This window comes from Cavia porcellus, unplaced genomic scaffold (assembly GCF_034190915.1).
Source record: "Cavia porcellus strain 051 isolate PalLab524CR breed Dunkin Hartley unplaced genomic scaffold, mCavPor4.1 scaffold_24, whole genome shotgun sequence".
In the NCBI taxonomy this organism is placed as follows: domain Eukaryota; kingdom Metazoa; phylum Chordata; class Mammalia; order Rodentia; family Caviidae; genus Cavia; species Cavia porcellus.
The window spans coordinates 28,286,744-28,302,471 of record NW_026947507.1 but is presented as its reverse complement, the minus strand read 5'-3'; positions in this window follow the sequence as shown (position 1 = coordinate 28,302,471).

Genomic DNA, 15,728 nt, shown 5'->3' with positions numbered 1-15,728 from the left:
AACCTCGCAGGCATCATGGAACAGAACAGAGCACAAGAATGAAAGAGCTGCCTGTGTCTTTCTTGTATAATTGTTACACAGGTTGTTATCTCATATTTATGTTATTACATAGTGCTGAAACCAGCACATGCATGTTTATCTGTGCTTAGTCATGGTTGCATAACTGTGGCTGACAGTGTGCCTGCATCCACAAGCAGGGTCACATCCTCAGGTGTCCTTTGAGTCTGTTGAGTTTGGAAGCAGTCTGAGCGGTTCTCCACAATGAGATTATTCACTGTGGACAATTTTATATCAATCAATAATCCAGCTATAATAATTTTGGTTTTGTAACTGAAGAAATAAAGCCAAATATATATTTAAAAAAGCAACATACTCAAGTTTATTGTAACATTGCTCACAATTGTCAAGATCTGTAATTAGCTTGGCATCTATCAACAAATGAATGGATTAAGAAATTCTGGCATATCTACACAGTAAAGGAATAAAGAAGAATAAATTGTGTCATTGTCAGGAAATTGATATATCTGAGAAATATAATGTTGAGTGAAATAGAACAGACATAGACAAGTATATTAGGTTTTCCTTCATATAGAGAAATTTTCTTAAAAAAGTGACATGAAAAATAGAAAAGGGACTAAAGGAACCCTGCAGACTAAGGAGGCAGAGGAGGAGAGAAGAAAAGCAGAGAGGCAGGACAAAGCTTAGTGTCTGCATGGAAATGCCACAGTGAAATGTCTTGATTTGTGTGATTAATATGTGTTAATAATAAGGAAATGAAGGTTAGCATGTTTTATTCAGTGTTCCAATAGCAAACTCTAAAAATAATTTTTTTTTAAAAAGATCTACCCTGTACAACCTGGGTGTGATGGCATATGTCTGTAATTCCAATTACTTGGGGGGCTGAGACGAGAGGATCTGAATTTCAAATCCTGCACAGGCAGATTAGTGAGACCTTGTTTCCAAAGAAAAGACAGAAAGAGAAGCAGTCATGCAGCTCAGTTCAGAGGCAGAATGCAGCAGGCATGAAGCCCTGGGTTCAATGGGCAGTATAGTGAAAAAGGAGAGGAAGAAAGGAAGGAGGAAAGGAAGGAAGGAAGGAAGGAAGGAAGGAAGGAAGGAAGGAAGGAGGAAAGCAGGAAGGAAGGAAGGAAGGAGGAAAGCAGGAAGGAAGGAAGGAAGAAAGGAAGGAAAGAAGGAAGGAAGAAAGGGATTAACCTTCACAAATAACGAGGGAAAAAATTCTTCCAACTGTCAGCAAGTCCAGTAGAGTGACCCACATCCTAATCAGGATGATTTAGGAATTCCAGACATCTTACTATATACCAGATACAAGAAAATGACAAAGGAGGCAGTTCTCTCTCTCTCTCTCTCTCTCTCTCTCTCTCTCTCTCTCTCTCTCTCTCTCTCTTTCTCTCTCTCTCTCCCTCTCCCTCTCCCTCCCTCCCTGCCTCCCTCCATCTCTCAGGCTCTCTTTTTTGTTCCTCTTCCTCTTACCTCCCTCTCCATCCCTCTTTCCCATCCCCTCCCCTCAACCTCACCAAAATAGCTTTTCTGATAATTCCTACAGTAAACTCTGTCACTGAGCAAAATTTATGCGTGAGCTCATAGCAAGCAGCAAGAAAAGTCTAGCAATGCATTTTATTAGCTTCAACAATGTCCTTGGCAATGGTAGAGATTTTTTTTTTTTTTTTTTTAATACTGGGAATTGAACTCATCACCTAGCACTTGACAAACAGGCACTGTGGCTGCTGAGCTATATATCCAGCCCGAGAAACAAAATTTTTAACTAGGTAGATGATAACAATAGTTATTGGGCCAGGCATGGTGGTGGAAGCCTGAAGGAGGATTGCTGCAACTTCAAGATCATTCTGGACCACACAGTGAGAACCCATCTCAAAAACAAACAAAGGCAACAAAAACCCCATGGCTACTGGGCAGTAGCTCATTGTCCATGTGACAGGATCCTCTAGGTATCCATATATTTATGTATTGTTTCAAGCTAAGAAAAATGTTCATCCCTTCAGGAAACGAATTACACTTTTGTTACCTCACTTGAAATTTTGGATTTTTAAGCAATGTGCTTTCCATTCCATCAAGTACAAGGTATGTCTGCTGATGTCCTAGCAGTCAATTTATAGAAACAGTATCTACCCTCAACACATGGACTATACAACGATGAGTAACAGAATAAATAAAAGCTCCTAACTTAAAAGGCAAATGCATTCATGGTTATTAGTTATAGCCATTAGTTATAATTATTTAATCTGTCAGAAATTGCCAGTCCTGAAGATCTTTCCTAATGGAAAAACTAAACTGAGCAGTGAGTCTGAATATGGCTCTTAACCTCTAGGGGAAACCATCTTGTTAATTAACTTCTAAGTGTCTTCCTACTCTCAGCTTGCTTATTGTCCATAATCGTCTATGGCTGTCTTTAAAACCTAAATATTCTTACCGTTTCTTGTTTTTCTTTTCTGCATCCTGTTCCTTTAAATAGGTCACCACCACCTGAAGCCACTGATTTCAAGGAGTGCTTTATACCACTTTAGGCAGAGAACTATTATGAGACTCTGAAAAGCACAGACTTACAGTCTTTATTCTTTCTAAAAAGGTTATTGCAGTGTAGTTTGCAATTGCTCCGTATTGTGAACTAGAAGTGCTTACTTAGCCTTTTGAATCTAAGAGGCTCCGTTTTACTGTGATTTTAGTCAAATCAGATTGCTGAACAAAGTCAGCTATGCTAGAAACTATCAAATGTTTAGAGAAAAGTAAAAAGGTGTCAAGAAGGAGATCTATTGCTATGCTGCAGCTTTTCAGTTTGATGTTTTCCCACTTGTCTAATTGTACTTCTATTGCCTGTGCTTTTGGTATCATATTCAAGAAATCATTTCAAGACCAATGTCAAGAATTTCCCTTCTGTTTTCTTTGAGGGGTTTCACAGTTTTTCAGGATTTATATCCACAGTTAATTCTTGAACAAATTTTAGTTGAATTTTGTGAATGGCATTTTTTTAAAGTAAATATGCAGTCTTCCCAAAGCATTTGTTTTAATTTCAGTATTATGTACTCCTGAACTACTTCTCAAAGAATTCTTGACAGTGTATGCCTAAGTTTATTTAGAGGTTCTCTATTCTGTTTTACTGGTCAAATTGTTTTTTAGGTGTTTGGATTGAGCCCACAATCTCATGCATGTTAAGCAAGCACTGTAGCTCTCTGAGGTGCTGCATCCCCAGAATTTGTGTTTTTCATCTTTTTTTTTTTTGAAACAGGATATTGCTAAATTTCTAACTTGTGAGCCCCCTACCTAATGTCCTGGCTATCTGAGATTGTAGGCATGCATCATCATATAGACATCATTTGTCAACTTTTTCCCAGAAAAGGAAACAAACAAACAAAAAACAGAATAAAAACTCAACTGATATAATTTTCAAACCAGATATCTTGTAAGGGGCTAATTTTTGAATGACTTATTGAACTTCTATGACTTGACAAGAAAAAGAAAATGATCACGTAAACCTGATTTTTTAATAAAAAGGGCAAAAGACATAAGTAGCTCTCCCCAAATGACATACAAATGGAAAATAGATATATGATAAGATGTTCAACATAATGAATTACCAGAGAAATGCCACTGCATACCTGTTAGGATGGTTAGTGTAAAAACAGAAGATACATTGGTGAGGTTATGGAAAAATTGAAACACGTATATACTGTTAGTGGGAATACAAAATGGTTCATCTGATGTAGAAAATGATATGGTGTTTTCCTGAAAAAGTACAAATAGAAATATTGCAGGATCCAGTATTATCATTTCTGGATGTTCATCCAAAATAACTAATATCAGGATCGTGAAGGGCTATCTATACTTCCATGTTAATAGCAGAGTTGTTCACAATAGTCAAGAGAGCAACCACCAGTGCCTGACGACAGATGATTAACAATGTTATGCATACACACAGTGGTTTACACCTAGCTTTAGAACAGGATACCTTATTCTTCACAAAATTGTGTATGAATTTGAAGAATTTATGAATATGATAGCTGTTTCTAGAAGCTGGGGAAGGTAGAATTATTTAATGATATTAAAAAAGATCAATACATGATTGTAAATACATATATTTGAATTTTGCAGTTTTAGAATGAATAAATTTAGCATTTGTCTTAGAAAAAGTTATACATTTTTTAAAATAACATCAAATAAATTAACTGAACTAAATATGAAAAATATAAATAATATTTTTCCAAAAGTAATTAATAAACATCAGAAATGCTTGAATAAGTGAAAAAATTCAAATAATGTTAAAATATATAATTTAATATATATGGAATTTAGAAATATCAAAAAAAACGAGTGTAAAACTTGTTATTTTCAAGTTGAAAGAGGACACTATTCAAAGAACACATATACTTAATAACAGAGTACTATACATTTAAATTTGCTAGAAAAGCAAATTTCAAATGTTTTTGCCACACAAAGATTATTAAGTATTTGTTTTAATATGTATGCCATATTGTATTCTAATCATAACATAAATTTGTATACCTTCGATTTGCATAATTATAGCTTGTCTAGTTCCAATAAAAGGAAACATAAGATGTCAATTTCTCATTAAAGTTATTTCAAATTTTGTTGTCCTGAAATCTATTTATTTTATGTTTTATATTATAACTGTAAATGTGCTCTCAACTTGACAATGTCAAATAAGTCAAGGGCAGTTCAGTACCTCATTGTTACTTACATATACAATAATGGATGAAACCAGATAACTCCTAAAGATCATCCAAATTTCACATTCTGTGACATTTATTTTCTGTGAGTTTTATTTTAAGGTGTTTTTGATGATAAAATATTCACCATCAACTCTGCCTCTATTTTTGTCAAACTGAGGGGATACGTGACACAGATAAGGATCACAGCGCCACTCCTAGTGGTGGAACACAAGCATGAAAAGAATTTGTAGAGCTAGCATTTTTTTTCCATGTCTATAGGATTAGGACTAAAATTTACAGGAACTATATCACTTGTTAATAGTCTTTGAATTTGTCTTTACCTCTAAGGCACTGGAATTGGACTGTCATATTTTCTAATCATTATAGTCTTCAACACAGTATTTTACATGGCTGCATAGTATCACTTTGTATGGCCATTGGTAATTAAGTAATCATCTGTGATACATTTATATTTTTGCAAATCATTTCTGCACTAATATGATAAACTTATTTTCTTTCATGCTTATTTATCCCAGATAAAAACTTAGACTTTTCCTCAATGATTAATATTTTTCCTTGTAACACATCTATTTCTATGCCAACTACTACTCTTAATTCAGTTGCACTGCCCGGAGCTACCTGATTGGTGCTGCACTGACAGAAAACTTAATACCGTGGCATATTTACTTGAGGCTGATTTCACAAGTCCAAATAGAAAACTTAAATATTGTCATGTGTTTATTTGTCACACACATTCTGAAATTTTATCTTTAATGTCTATCTTAGGAAGAGAAAGTACCAATGCAAATTAGCATATTTGCCATATTTTCTGCAATATTTTGACATATCAAACCCTTTATGTATAGTCATGAATAAAGATAGTAATAATTGATTTATTTTTCTGTACATTATTCAAAATTTCTAGAATTATGTCACCTGACATTAGTATTAGTATGTTTAGTATGTTTAGTTTGTTTAGAGTTCACAATTCAATATACAAAATCAATTATATTAAAACTGCAAGTCACCATAAGTTAGGAATTAATTTTTAATTGCTATTTGCAATAGTATATGCAAATAATGTAATAGAAGTAGGAGAACTTTGTACCTAGATAAACTGACTTTATAATTATATGATATTAAAAAGCCAAGCACTGACAAGAAAATCTAGAACTACTAATTCATAGGATGCTTACGTCCAGATATATTTATTTTAAAGATTAAGACAGTAGGTATGTGTTAGTGTTACATTGCTGTGACAAAATACTTGAAGTGAATACGTTAAATGGAAAAATATGCATTTGAGAACACACATTTTTAATAACTCACCTATTTCAACATTTAAAATTTCAAATTAAAAAATTGAATAAAATATCTACTGAAAATAAAAGAAAGCACTTCTATAAGAAATACAAAGAAGAGTTAATGCCGACACTTCTCAAACTCTTCAATGAAATTGAAAGTTTCCTAAGTCATTCCCAGGAGCAAACCTTACTCTGGTACCAAAACCTGAGAAAGACCCAACTGAAAAAGAGAACAACGGGCCAATCTCCCTAATGAACACATATGCAAAAATGTTCCATAAAATATTTGCAAATAGGATGCAGCAAATCATCAAGAAGATTATACACAATGACCATGACAGATGGCCATGATTCATCCCAAGCATGCAGGGATGGTTTACATACGTAAATCAATAAATGTAATCCACCATATCAATAAAGACAAAAGTAAAGTCACATGTTCATTTCTATAAGATGCAGAAAAAGCTTTGGATAAAGTCCAACATGCATTCATTATAAGAACCTTACAGAAGGGGCTGGGGATTTAGCTCAGAGGCATAAGCACCTGCCTTGCCAGCAGGCAGTCGTGAGTTTGATCTTCGGTACCGATAAAAAGAAAAAAGACAAAAAAAAAAAAAATAACCTTACAGAAAATTAGAAGAGATGGTCTTTACCTCAATATAATAAAGCCCATCTATGACAAACCAATAGCCAGTATCATGCTAAATGGCTAAAACTAAAGGGCTCTACCTTGAAATTAGGCACAATAGAGTTTTTAGTTTTCTGGTAATCTCTGTGAACCTGCTTCACGTATACTATGTTTTCTCCATCAAACAATTCTTCCCTTTTTTTCTGTTCTTCCATTCCACCATCTGTTTTTTCTTGGGCGGTGCTTAACATTTCTCTAACTATTCTACTTATTTCTTGCTTTATTTCATTAAATACTTCATTTTTGAACTCGTCTATGAGGCTCCAGAGATACCGTTTTATATCTATAGGTGCCGTGTCTGACATTGCATGTTTTCTGTCTTCATTCTCTTTTGCTTTTACCTTTCCTGCATCAGTGTTCTCAGGATTGGGGACTGAGGACCCTTTCTTGTTGCTCCCTTTTCCCATACTTTTTGTTCCTTCCATACAAGCGTATGTAGGAGGCTCAGTTTTTTTTTTTTTTTTGTTTTTTTTGTTTTGTTTTGTTTGTTTGTTTTGTTTTGTTTTGTTTTTTCTGTCACTTGTTGTCAGTTTGTCCTCTTCATTTCGCTTTCTGCTCCATTTCTTCACTTTCTGCTAGGGAGACACAGACCTGGGCAGCCTCTGCTGGGCCCGCCCCTCCAGGTCAACCTACTGAATGTTTCACTGCTAGGGTGCATCGCCAGGCGCAGGGACCTGATTTGGGCTAGCCTACAGGATCTTAGTCCGCGGTGTCACCAGGCCAAGCGCTTCTCACCACTCCCACTTGAGAGGGGAATATGCGACTAAAGTCATTGCAGGGTTGTGTTCTGGCTAGTCTGCCCATTCCCAGAATGTCCTATCTTGGAGGGTCCCCATTTCTCTCACTCACCGCAGGTCGATGCAGGGTTTACTGCCAGTCCCGCTCTCAATGCTGTTTGGGCCGATTCCCGCTCTCAGAGCTTTCACGCGCCTCTCTCCCTGCCGTGCAGATTGGGTTGTATCAGCAGCAGGAAATTCAAATCGCGGCTTCCAATGGCACAGGCTCCAGCTTCCACACTGAGATTTTATCTGTTCCTGTTATAGCATCAGGATTGCATTTCCAGTTGGAAACTAAAAACTCTATTGAAAGCTAGCATAACAGCTTGAAAGAAACTAAGGATAGATTATCAGAACTGGAGGACAAATTTGTAAGATGGGAGCATGAAATGAAAAACTTCTTAAAAATAACAAGAAAACAAACAGCAATAATACAAAGACTAGAAGATGACAAGAGGATCTATAACTTAAGAATCAAGAACAAAAAAGAAGAAGTAGGGACTCAAACAAATGAACTACAAAAGCTATTCCAAGAAATAATCCAGGAGAATTTCCCTAATTTAGCAAAAGGTAAAGATACTCAGATGTATGAGGCATAAAGGACCCCAGCCACCCACAACCCAAACAGAGCTATAACCAGGAATATAATAATCAAAATTCCAGAAATCCAATATAAGAACAGAATATTAAAAGCCATCAGAGACAAGAAACAGATCACTTACAAGGGAACACCCATCAGAATTACAGCAGACTTCTCGGCAAAAACCATCAAATCACGAAGATCGTGGGGGGAAATAATTCAAGCTTTGAAAGATAATAACCTCCAGTCAAGATAGATATATCCTGCACAACTGTCCCTAGAAATTGATGGAAAAACAAGGTGCCTCCAGGATAAAGAGGAACTAGGGGAATTTGCAACCACCAGTTCAACTCTACAGAAATTACTGCAGGATATTCTAAAAATGAAAAATACCAAGATTCCAGAAACAGTGGCAGAGTGCCCACAATGAATGGAGCAGAAAGCGAAATGAAGAGGACAAACTGACAACAAGTGACAGAAAAAAGCTCAAAAGAAATGAGGCAGAGAAGGTTGGATGGTAGGAACAGCTATTTTGGAGAAAACAAGACATCATAATAGGTAGTGCTGACTTAATATCCTTTAGTTTTGAAGTCCCATCAAGCTTTTGTTCTTCTGTCTCCATCGATTTTAACATGTTGTGTCTTATTGGATTTTATTATATGTGATAATATAAACAAAAACTTTTACAGACAAGGAGATTATACAGAAACCATTGTTCATTTTCTGTTAGTTGATTCTAAAAATAATACTAGTTGACTCTAAAAATAATACTGTCATTCTCTTGAATGGTTTTATATTTTCTTGATATGTTTGATGCTACAGTGTATGAAGTTATACCCAAAGATTTTAAGGGAAGAGACATTATGGTAACTACTATTATGTCGAGATTATCTTGTGGTGAAACACTATTTTACTTAAATGGCTATATTTTGACCTGCACTGTTTTGTTGTTATGCCCTCTTTTTTTTTATCTCAATTTCCTTTTTATTATCTACTTTTTCATTTTTATCCTTTTAATTAAGGGAAAAATAAATAAAAAATAGCAGGATATATTATAGTAACCCACTTTGATTTCCTATTAACTTGATTTGAAACTGTATTGCTCTCACCATCTTGTTTTGACTGATTTTCCTCTATTCTGTTATGCTGGATAGTACCAAGTTTGAAAGTCTAGGCAACAACTATGAAGACAATAAGATCCATTGTGACGCCCATTCTGGTTGATTATTATCTTCTTTTGAAGTCCTCTAATGTCTCCAATGTTTTGGTTTTATTGGTCTTATTCTTTACTGTTTTGTTCAATTTTATTATAACTGATGATATAGGCAATTCTTTTTAAGATAACAAGAGGCATTATGGTAACCGCTGTTGATCACCTTGTATTTTGTTTTTACATTATGTATTGTGTCCATCCTTTTGATTTGACTGACTCTGTCCTGGTATGTCACATTTGGTTTTACTTTCTTCAAAAAAAAAAAAAAAAGTAATAAGAACTGTGGGAGTAATAAAACCCAAAATGTGTAATTGTCATTGTACAAAAGAAAGTAAAAGAAAGTTCTCTAAAAGATATAACTGCATATATATTTAAGTGTATAAGACAAATAACCATATTACTGAGTTTTGTTGGATTATTGAACAAAACTGTTTGCAGTCTCACTGTTTGAAAGTCCCCTCTATATGCTTTAATTTTGTAACTTCAACAACTATTTCTAAGATGACAATATGTAATTAACTAGTGATTTCCTACTGTTTATTTTTTCTGAAATTCTGTATAACTTGTACCCTTTTTCTGTTTTTTTTTTCTTTTTTCTCCTTAAATAAAATAATAATAATAAAAAAAGAAATTAGGCACAAGACAAGGATGTCCCTTATTACTGCTCCTATTTAATATAGTACTGGAGATACTAGCCAGAGCAATTAGACAAGAAAGAGAAATAAAAGGGGTAAAGATAAGAAAAGGAGAAGTTAAATTATCATAATTTACAGATGACGTGATACTCTGCATAGAAGACCCCCAAAAATCCATTTGAAAATTCCTAGATATAATGAATAAATTCACCATTCTTTGCTAGATATAAAAATAATACTCAAAAAATCACTCGCATTTCTATACACTAACAACAAGGTCACAGAAAGAGAAATAAGAGAAGCCACACCCTTCACACTAGCAACCAAATAAATGAAATACTTAGAAATTATTCTCATGAAAGAAAAGAAAGATCTATATAGGGAAAATTAAAATACACTGAAAAAAGAAATTGAAGAGGATCTCAGAAAATGGGAAAACACCTCTTGCTCATGGATAGGAAGAATAAATATTGTGAAAATGACCATTCTCCCAAAACTCTTATACAGATTCAAGGCAATCGCAATAAAAATACCATCAACATACCTCAAAGATCTAGAGAAATCACTCCTAAAATATATCTGGTACCAAAAGAGACCTAATCTAGCAAAGACAATTCTAAGTAGCAAAGGCAAGGCAGGAGGCATCACAATCCCTGACTTGAAGTTATACTACAAAGCAACTGTAGTAAAATCAATGTGGTACTGGAATCAAAACAGAGCTGAAGATCAATGGAATAGATTATAAGATACAACCACAACTGCAAACACACTCAACCACTTTATCTTTGATAAAGGTGCCAAACACATTCACTGGAAAAACTATAGTCTCTTTAACAAATGGTGTTGGAAAAACTGGCTCTCTATATGCTGAAAACTAAGACTAGACCCATGCCTACCACCATGTACTAAATCAAAACCTAAATGGAGCAAAGATCTGAATATTAAAACAGAAACACCAAATCTATTAGAAAACAAGTTGGATGAAAACCTTGAAGCCATAGCGTAGGTAAAGAATTTATGAATAGGAATCATACTGTGCGGGAAATATTTCCCAGAATCAACAACTGGGACCATGTCGTATTAAAAAGTTTCTGCATGTCAAAAGAAATCTCTAGCATAGTGAAGAGAAAACCTACAAACTGGGAAAAAATCTTAGTGAACTGTCCCTCAGAGAAAGGACTTCTGCCTAAAACATCTAAAGAATTTTTAAAAATCAGACCCTCAAAATTCAAGTATCCAATCCAAAAATGGGAATCTTAGATGAATACACAATTCTCAGATGAAGAAATACAAATGGCAAATACATGAAAAAATGTTCCTAATCATTACTCATTAGAGAAATACAAATTAAAACCACACTGAGATTCCATCTCACTCCAGAAAAAATGGCCAGGATCAAGAAAACTACCAACAACAAATACTGGAAAGGATGTGGGGGAAAAGGAACTCTCCTGCACTGTTGGTGGGAGTGTAGACTGGTACACTCATTGTGGAAGTTAATTTGGAGATTCCTCAGAAAGCTGGGATTGGAGGTCCCATTTGTTCCAGCTATTCAACTTCTAGGCATATTCCCAGAAGAACTGAAGACTTTATAGCACAGTGATATATGTGCACCCCTCTTTATAGCAGCACAATCTGTAATAGCCAGATCCTGGAAACAACCTAAATATCCATCAACTAAGGAACGGATTAAAAAGTTGTGGTCTTTTTATATGATGGAGTACTACTTAGCTATAAAAAAGGATCACATTGAGATATTTATAAATAAATAGATGCAGCCTGAGACCATACTCATAAGCAAAATAAAACAAACTCACATATATAAATACCGAATAGTTTCTCTAGTGTGAGAAATGGTAAGAATACATAAAAGTATGTGGTAATCATGATTCCCCATTTTATTACTTTGAAGTCTTACAATGTTTTCATTCATTAATTGGAATTTTTGTATTCTGTGTTGTTTGATTTTATTGTCTGTGATTGCATAAACAGCTATGTTGAAGAAAACAAGGCATTATAATAACTAGTGATGATTTAATATAATCTTGTTTTGAAGTCCCACCAACCTTTTGTTCTTCTGTCTCCATCAGTTTTATCATGTTGTATCTTATTGGATTTTATTATATGTGATAGTATAAACAAAATATTTTATAAACAAAAAGATAATACAGTAATCTTTGTTCATTTTCTGTTAGTTGGTTCTGAATACCCTGTAATACTTTCATTCTCATGAATGGTTTTATACTGTCTTTTTATGTTTGATGCTATAGTATATGAAGGTATACTCAAATATTTCAAGGAAAGACACACTATGGTAGCTACTGTTATGTCGGATTGTCTTGTGGTGAATCACTATGTTGCTTAAATTGTTCTGCTCTGAAAAAAAATTTAAAAATGAAATAAAGTACTACTTTAAAATTCTAGCACAAATGTGAGGCAACATAAATCTACAACTAAGAACTGCTATATAAACACTCAAAAGTCAAAAAATATATTTAATTACTGCTATTTTGGGTGTTTCTAAGAGACTATGACTTATTCATTAAATCAACCCTTTGTGACATGATTATTTCTACTAATTTGTAAAATAGTTTTGAATATAGCATGAATCTATACAAAACACGTGTGATTTATCGTTCAAATGATGTAAATGTTCATCAAAATTTTCCAGCCAACCTGGTTATTCTAAAAATAAATGCTTAGACAAACATCTTCATTGAATCCAATATACCTTTAAATATGAAAACTATGAATTTCGGAGTGACATTGCTTTTTGGTTTTTATCATTTAGTAGCATGAACTTAAGGTTCCTTTATATTCCCTTGTGATTTAATAACTGATTTCCTCTGTTGCAGAGCATTATTTCACTCCCTAAATATATCACAGTTTATTTTCCCGTTTACCATTCATCTATAACTAAGGACCTCTTAGCTCTTTCCAGGCTTAACAATTATGAGTAATGCTGGTTTAAGCCTGTATGAGCCCACTTTTATATGGAAATTAATTTTGAATTCATTTAGGCAAATAGCAAGATGTGTTATTTCTGGCTGGTATATAAAAGAACATTTGATTTTGTAGGGAGATGCTGAATTTTAATCCAAAGTGCATGTCTTATAATGCATTCCCATGGGGCATTGAGAGAGAATGGCTGTCAGTGTGTACCCTCACCAGCATGGGAGTTGTCAGTGTTTTATATTTATTCATTCTTATAGGTAGGCAGAGGTAACTCACTCTAGTTTTAATTTGCAATCCCTTAATGACATGACGTTGAGCAACTTTTCATCCTCTGGTGTGCAATCAGTACATCTTTGTTAGTGATGAGTCTGGTCAAATCTTTTGTCTGTTTATAAACTGTGTGTGTGTGTGTGTGTGTGTGTGTGGCTTCAATTTGAAGAAATGTTTTGTATATTATTGATAACAAACCTTTATTAAATATGTTGTTTGCAATATTTCCTCCCCATCTCTGGCTTCTGTTTCCACTGGTTTAATAGTGTGTTTGGCAGTGTAGAAATTTTTCATATTAATGAAGTTCAAGTTACTGATTTTTTTTCATGACTCATGCTTTTGATAAAATAAGAAAGTCATTGCCAAAGCCAAGGTTATATGCGATTACTCTTATGCTATCTCCAGGGGTTTTGCAGTTTTGCATTTTAGATTTATGTTTAGGGTCCATTGTGAGCTCATTTTTGTGGAAGGTATAAGTTCTATGTTGATATTAAATTTTTGTTTATGGGTATATTTCCTGCATTCATCTGCTTTCGCTCATCTCTCAAAGATCGATTGACTATATGTGTATCCATATATTTCTGAATTTTATCTTCTGCCCCATTGAACCAATTGCCTGTGCTTTCATCCATGCCACTCTCTAAATATTAGTGCTGATTTAAAATCAAATATTGCAATCTGATATTAGATCCATAGCTTTGCTCTTTCCCTTCAATATCATGATGCTAATTTTTGATCTTTTGCTCTTCAGTATATTTTTTAAAATTCAGCAATCATCTAGAATACAATACATCCTTTTTTTAGCTTTATCTCTTTTGTTTTACTTGCAATCTGTGATATCATATTACGAACATGGTTACCTCTTTCTCTAAAGTTTCTATGAACCTTGCTATTTTATACAAAGCAGAAGAGGGTGATAGAAGACCACCACTGTCTTCATGCAGACTCTCCCTCTTTACTTATGATAGGGGATTGTTCTCTGCAGAAGTTTTCTGTCAGTATCTTACCTTTGTTGTTCAGCTCTATGCATTTTTCAAAGTAGTTATTTTTTTTGTAATTGAAGAAAGAACCATTTCAGTTAAGAACATTTAATGAAGTCCAAAGAACATTTTGTGTTAGGTGCGTTTTAATAAATACCTTCCTCATGCAGCCAGAATCCTACCCAAGATTTAGAAAATTTAATCTCTCCAGATATTTTCTGAAGCTCTCTCTGAGGCAATCTCCAGGTCTCATAGTAATCTATTGTTATGTTTTATGAAATAATAATCATAACACATTGACTTGGCCTTTCTTTCGTGAATTTCATAGAGTGATTTCATTCAGTTAAGCAATTTGTCGTTTTGATTAGGATGCTTTAGATGTTCATTCCTGTTGCTGCAGTTAAAGTACTTGACTTATTTGTCAATTTCATTGTTGAGTAGTACTTCACAGTGCATGTATTGCAAATCCTTTGCTTATTCAGTTACTTCTGGACATTTTGATCATATTGAATTTTTGACATATAAATAATGTTGCTATGAGTATTCCTATACAATTCTTTACTTGAGAATATATGTTTATAATTCTTTTGAGTGGATACCTAGTAGTGAAAGTTTAGGTCATAACATAGATTACTTTAATATTATGACACACTACCAAACATTTTTTTTAAAATAATAGTACATTGTACATTTCCACAAGAAGTGTTCAAATGCAGCGATTTTTCCCTTATCCTTGGCATTTTTTCAGGTTATTAGTGCCTGTATTTTCTGAAGTCTGGTAGGTGTGTAATAACATTTTTTGTGGTTGTCAGAATGACAATTTAAAAATCAAGTTAGCTCACCTCATTTTCCCTTTCAAAACCTCCAGTGACTTGCTGGTTTCCTTGATGCTTTACAAAAGAAAGCTCCTAGTCCTCACTGTTGCAGGAGGGGCTGCCCATTTGCCCTCAGAATGTACTGCTTCATGTGCCCTTGCTCTGTGAACAAATCTTGTTGGATCTTTGTGTCTTGACTTCTTTTTTAATTTCTTCCACGCATGGATTAGTTTTCCTGAGCATGCAGTACTCACCTATATTTCTGGAATTCTGTAAATATGGATTCTTTTACATTGCAAACTCTCTCTATTTTGTTTGGGAAAACATTTTTGTTGGACTGGTACGGATGGTCCTTTTTGCTACACCTTTCATCTATATCTCCATGCAATGTTAGATTCTTTTACTTTATTCTCTTAGGATATATTTTATCTTGTTCCCACACTTCTATTGTAGACTGTATATATTTTATCTTGTTCCCACACTTCTATTGTAGACTGTATACTTCATTGTCATTATTTTTTATGAAAATATCTTTACCCAGTGACATTGATGTCAGTAAGATCAAAGCAGGTGAATCACTTAACTTTGTACCCTAACTTCCAGGTTAGTAGCTTGTTGGGCGCAGGTGCTCAACATACCATACCCCACCCGGGACTAAGGACCACGCCAGCTTCCGCAATGCGCTACGTCCCTCTCCAAATTAGTCACCCTGTACTCACTTCGTATTCACCACAGCTGAGTATATTAGCCAGAGCCCGCGTCTCATTCCAGCCCTTCCTCCTCGTGGCAGCCCTCGTGGCAGCCTG